Source organism: Hippopotamus amphibius, chromosome 10, assembly GCF_030028045.1.
Source record: "Hippopotamus amphibius kiboko isolate mHipAmp2 chromosome 10, mHipAmp2.hap2, whole genome shotgun sequence".
Taxonomy (NCBI): domain Eukaryota; kingdom Metazoa; phylum Chordata; class Mammalia; order Artiodactyla; family Hippopotamidae; genus Hippopotamus; species Hippopotamus amphibius.
Window position 1 is genome coordinate 76,996,160 of NC_080195.1, and position 6,735 is coordinate 77,002,894.

The window sequence follows — 6,735 nt, forward strand, 5'->3', positions numbered from 1 at the left end:
CTATATGCCAATCAATTGGATAACCTGGAAGAAATGGATACATTCTTAGAAAAATACAATCTTCCAAGACTGAACCAGGAAGAAATAGAAACCATGAACCGACCAATCACAAGTACGGACATTGAGGCAGTGATTAAAAATCTCCCAACACACAAAAGCCCAGGACCAGATGGGTTCACAGGCGAATTCTATCAAACATTTCGAGAAGAGTTAACACCTATCCTTCTCAAACTCTTCCAAAATATTGCAGAAGGCGGAACACTCCCAAACTCATTCTACAAGGCTACTATCACCCTGATACCAAAACCAAGCAAAGATGTCACAAAAAAAGAAAACTACAGACCAATATCACTGATGAATATAGATGCAAAAATCCTCAACAAAATACGAGCTAACAGACTCCAACAGCACATTAAAAAAATCATACACCATGATCAAGTGGGGTTTATCCCTGGGATGCAAGGATTCTTCAATATACGCAAATCAATCAACGTGATACATCATATCAACAAATTGAAGGATAAAAACCATATGATCATTTCAATAGATGCAGAAAAAGCTTTTGACAAAGTTCAACATCCATTTATGATAAAAGCTCTCCAGAAAATGGGCATAGAAGGAAATTACCTCAACATATTAAAAGCCATATATGAAAAACCAAAAGCCAACATCGTTCTCAATGGGGAAAAACTGGAAGAATTCCCTCTAAGAACAGGAACAAGACAAGGGTGTCCACTCTCACTACTATTATTCAACATAGTTTTGGAAGTTTTAGCCACAGCAATCAGAGAAGAAAAAGAAATCAAAGGAATCCAAATTGGAAAAGAAGAAGTAAAATTGTCCTTCTTTGCAGATGACATGATATTATACATAGCAAACCCTAAAGACTCAACCAGAAAACTGCTAGCACTCATTGATGAGTTTAGTAAAGTAGCAGGATACAAAATTAATGCACAGAAATCTCTTGCATTCCTATACACTAACAACGGAAGAGCAGAAAGAGAAATTAAGGAAACTCTCCCATTCACCATTGCAACAAAAAGAATAAAATACTTAGGAATAAACCTGCCTAAGGAGGCAAAAGATCTGTATGCAGAAAACTTTAAGACATTGATGAAAGAAATCAAAGATGACACAAACAGATGGAGGGACATACAATGTTCCTGGATTGGAAGAATCAACATCGTGAAAATGTCTGTACTACCCAAAGCAATTTACAGATTCAATGCAATCCCGATCAAATTACCAATGGCATTTTTCACAGAACTAGAGCAAGAAATCTTACGATTTGTATGGAAACGCAAAAGACCCCGAATAGCCAAAGCAATCTTGAGAAGGAAAAATGGAGTTGGTGGAATCAGGCTTCCTGACTTCAAACTATACTACAAGGCCATAGTGATCAAGACAGTATGGTACTGGCACAAAAATAGAAAGGAAGATCAATGGAATAGAATAGAGAACTCAGAAGTAAGCCCAAACACATATGGGCACCTTATCTTTGACAAAGGAGGCAAGAATATACAATGGAAAAAAGACAGCCTCTTCCATAAGTGGTGCTGGGAGAACTGGGCAGCAACATGCAAAAGAATGAAATTAGAACACTTCCTAACACCATACACAAAAATAAACTCCAAATGGATTAAAGACCTACATGTAAGGCCAGACACTCTAAAACTCCTAGAGGAAAACATAGGCAGAACACTCTTTGACATACATCAAAGCAAGATCCTTTTGGACCCACCTCCTAGAATCATGGAAATAAAATCAAGAGTAAACAAATGGGACCTCATGAAACTTAAAAGCTTTTGCACAGTGAAAGAAACCATAAACAAGACTAAAAGGCAACCCTCAGAATGGGAAAAAATAATTGCCTGTGAAACAACGGACAAAGGATTAACCTCCAAAATATACAAGCAGCCCATGCAGCTTAATACCAAAAAAGCAAATAACCCAATCCACAAATGGGCAGAAGACCTAAATAGACATTTCTCCAAAGAAGACATACAGATGGCCAACAAACACATGAAAAGATGCTCAACATCACTCATCATCAGAGAAATGCAAGTCAAAGCCACAATGAAGTATCACCTCACACCAGTCAGAATGGCCATCATCACACAATCTGGAAACAACAAATGTTGGAGAGGGTGTGGAGAAAAGGGAAGTCTCCTGCACTGTTGGTGGGACTGTAAGTTGGTACAGCCACTATGGAAAACAATTTGGAGGTTCCTTCAAAAACTACAAATAGAACTACCATATGATCCAGTAATCCCACTACTGGGCATATACCCAAAGAAAACCATAATCCCAAAAGAAACGTGTACCATAATGTTTATTGCAGCACTATTTACAATAGCCAGGACATGGAAGCAACCTAAATGCCCATCAACAAATAAATGGATACAGAAGATGTGGCATATATATACAATGGAATATTACTCAGCTATAAAAAGGGATGAGATGGAGTTATATGTAATGAGGTGGATAGAACTACAATCTGTCATACAGAGTGAAGTAAGTCAGAAAGAGAAAGACAAATATTGTATGCTAACTCACATACACGGAATCTAAAAATGGTACTGATGAACTCAGTGACAAGAACAAGGATGCAGATACAGAGAATGGACTGGAGAACTCGAGGTATGGGAGGGGGCGGGGGGTGAAGGGGAAACTGAGACGAAGCGAGAGAGTAGCACAGACATATATATACTACCAACTGTAAAAGAGTCAGTGGGAAGTTGTTGTATAACAAAGGGAGCCCAACTCGAGGATGGAAGATGCCTTAGAGGACTGGGGTGGGGAGGGTGGGTGGGACTCGAGGTGGGGGGAGTCAAGGAAGGGAGGGAATATGGGGATATGTGTATAAAAACAGATGATTGAACCTGGTGTACCCCCAAAAAAAATTAAAAAAATAAATAATAAAATAAAATAGAAAATAAAAAGAATCTAATTATCACAAAAAAAAAAAAAAAAAAAAAAGAAGACATACAGATGACCAAGAGGCACATGAAAAGCTGCTCAACATCACTAATTATTAGAGAAATGCAAATCAAAACAACAATGAGGTATCACCTCACACTGGTTAGAACGGGCATCATCAGAAAATCTACAAACAGTAAATGCTGGAGAGGGTGTAGGGAAAAGGGAATGCTCTTGCACTGCTGGTGGGAATATAAATTGATACAGCCACTATGGAGAACAGTATGGAGGTTCCTTGAAAAACTGAAAATAGAACTACCATATGACCCAGCAATCCCACTACTGGGCATATACCCAGAGAACACCATACTTCAAAAAGACACCTGCTATCCAATGTTCATTGCAGCACTATTTACAATAGCCAGGACATGGAAGCAACCTAAATGTCCATCAACAGATGAATGGATAGAGAAGATGTGGTACATACATACAATGGAATATTACTCAGCTGTAGAAAGCAATGAAACTGGGACATTTGTAGAGACAAGGATGGACCTAGAGACTGTCATACAGAGTGAAGTGAGTCAGAAAGAGAAAAACAAATGTCGTATATTAACACATATATGTGGACTATAGAAAAATGGTACAGATCAACCGGTTTGTAAGGCAGAAATAGAGACCCAGATGTAGAGAACAAACATATGGACACCAAGTGGGGAAAGTGGGGACGATTGGCGGGGGGAATTGGGAGATTGGGATACCAAATTGTACACTCTAAATATATGCAGTTTATTGTAAAAAATAAAAAATAAAAAAAAATTCCTACTCATACTGCTTTTGATTGGACAAATTTTTCTTAGTCTCATTTCTCCTTTTCAATCATTTGGAAAGAAATAGGCTCAATTCTATCCTTAAAATAGTTGCCCATAAAACTTTAATGTCAAACATAATGTCTCAGAGGATACAACACAATATCTTTGCTTTCTTTTTTAAAATTACAAGAATATTAAAATGTTTTAAAGTTTATTAATTCCACTTTTTGGTTTAGATATTATTAATGGCTAATAGTTTGTCCACATTATATTTATACCCCCCAAAGTAATCATTAGAATGCTTTTGTTTGTTTTTTTTTAATATCAATACTGATTTAGAAAAAAAATTGTGAAAAATAATTGTAAAATGTTTTGTTAGACGGAATTCTGATTTCAGGCAATTAATATTGCTGATGCAGTGACTGTTGATAGAAAACTTTATTTGCTGACAATGTTTCCTAATATTGTCCACTGTATTATCTTCATTTTTAGCACAGTGAATAAATAAGCTTTTTTGTATTGCTCTGATGCAGCAGATTGCCTCTGGCATTCATTACAAATTTTTGACAAACCTTCTTCCACTCTTTTTCTCTATTCCTTTAGTCATAGTACCAGCTTCCACATCTTCATTTTATTCTGCACAGTTGTATGTTTTCATTCTAAATTTACAGTGTCCATACTCATTTGTAAATTAAAAATTTTTAAATTATAATTAAAACTCATATTATTTCCATTTAATTATCAATTACAAGTTACATAAATGTTACTGTAACTTGTGCTGTTCATATAAAATATTCAAATACACACATCACAATATTATATCACTGTGTAAAAAAAATCATTTGAGTTGAACTAATATGTTATCATCTAGATTCGTGAGGCTGTTATGTGTGATACTGGACATGAGGCACATGCCCCAACATGCACACTAAAATAAAACAATAATATCTTAAAATGATGCGATAGGTAAAGAAAATGTGGTCTTACCTAAACTCTAACACTGTGTTTATTGGAAAAACATTTTAGATTCCTTTAGTTTTGAAATTTTAAAATGTGGCATTACTCACACTCCAAGTGTGATATCCACATAGCCAAGTGTGGATAGCTAATGGCCACAGTATTGGAAAGCGCAGTTCTAGACATTTAAAAAACAGTTCCTTGACCATTGTGTAAACCATAGTGTTCGATGAATAACCCCTGCTCTGGATCTCCATTTCTTTTGCAGTGCAATTGAGGTCATAATCTGCTTCAAGTCTTCTAAGAATATTATGCAGCTCTGGGGGAGATGGCACATTGGGGGTGTTAACCAATAATAATGTTTATCTTTTAAAACCTCTAAACAATTTTTGAGAAATTCTTTGGATAATTTTTCATACTCAAAATAGCGCTATGAGCCACTCAAAATTAGTAAAGATTTATAGTAAATATATTTAGGCATTAGAAATGGGATCAGTTTTGAAAGTATAAAATATAATTTGCAGTGAAGGGAAGATTTTTTCCCCCCAAAACAAGTGGTTTTGTACTTATTATAATTATTGAAAATGAAAAATAAATAAATAATTTTTTTTTCCTCTAATGAATATTCAACATAGTTGCAAACTGCTCAAAGAGATGAAGGCTAATTTAAAGTTTAGTCATGAATAAGAGTATCAAATACACTATATTTCATATCATGGATCTCAATAACTTTCTAATATGAATAATATGGTATGGTCTCAACCTTTTAAAAAAAGTCATTTCCACTTTATAATATATATATTACATCTTATACTTTTTGGTTGACTGAGAAGTGTGTGGTTATACTTCAACTCATTTTCATATTCTAAAGTACTGCAATTAACACCTCAGTGAAAGATTCTAACACTTCAGTATTACCTTTTCAAACACTTCTCACTTTGTAGTGTAAGCCTGGCACAAATCCAAGAATGTAATTCTGACACACCATTTTCCTCACTGTAGGAATTAATACAAGCTTTAGGAAAGTCATTTTCTGTAAGCAACAAAAATCACTCTCAGCACATCCCCCATACTTTCTATCTAGAACCGAATATTCATTTAAATATTTATTAGCGAATCATTTACTACGGCTAGACACTATACAGTATAATGTAAAGGGTAAAGGAAATATGTTGAAAAAGTTTACACTTCAGGGCATTTACAACCTCACTGATGAAATGGAAAAGGGAATTAATTAGTTGGAGGAATCTTTGCCTAAATATAATCAGAGAAACCCAGGTCAGATGCACAGGAATGCAAAGGAAAAAGAAGCACTCCGTCTACAGTGCAGGCAGGGTGTTGACAGACTGTTAAGAGATGAACTCAGGTAATGGATAGGATATTGATGTCCTTGGATGTGGAAGCTGTGTGTTCTAAATGGGGCCAACCAGCATGAGCAAGGTCTGAGAGGCAGAGAAATACTGGGCATATTTGGAAAACTGCAAGAGGTTAAGATTACAAGGAGTCGAAGTGCATTATAGACATAGTACATGGTGAAAATAGTAGATGGTGAAAGAGGTTTGATACAGACAAAATTATGGAGGACCTCATATGGCTGAAGAGTCTGGACTGTTTTCAATGAGCAATAAGCCGCCTTGACCCACATGGCCATGGTCAAAATGGAATATAGATTTAACACACAGAAGAGAGAGAGACTACTAAGGGGTATTGTAACTGGTGTTTGAATATGGATCTCAGGTCATTATTATCCTATAACATCAAAAAATGTTTGTTATGTTGCTAAATTCTAATTGTTAAAGCATAAAGTAGATCTATAATGCAAAAGAAAAAAAGAATTTCAACAATGTAGTCATGAAGGTAGCTATGATACTACTTATTTCAGGGTTACTGTGTGCCAGATGCTCACCTTATATAATCCTTCTTAGTCAAGGGAACAGATTTTCACAGTGATTAAATGACTTGCAAAGCTGTGCAGGTAGTGACAGAGCCTGCGTCTGAGAGTGAGCCCAAGAGGGCAGAACACGTGATCACTATCCCTGAACATTAA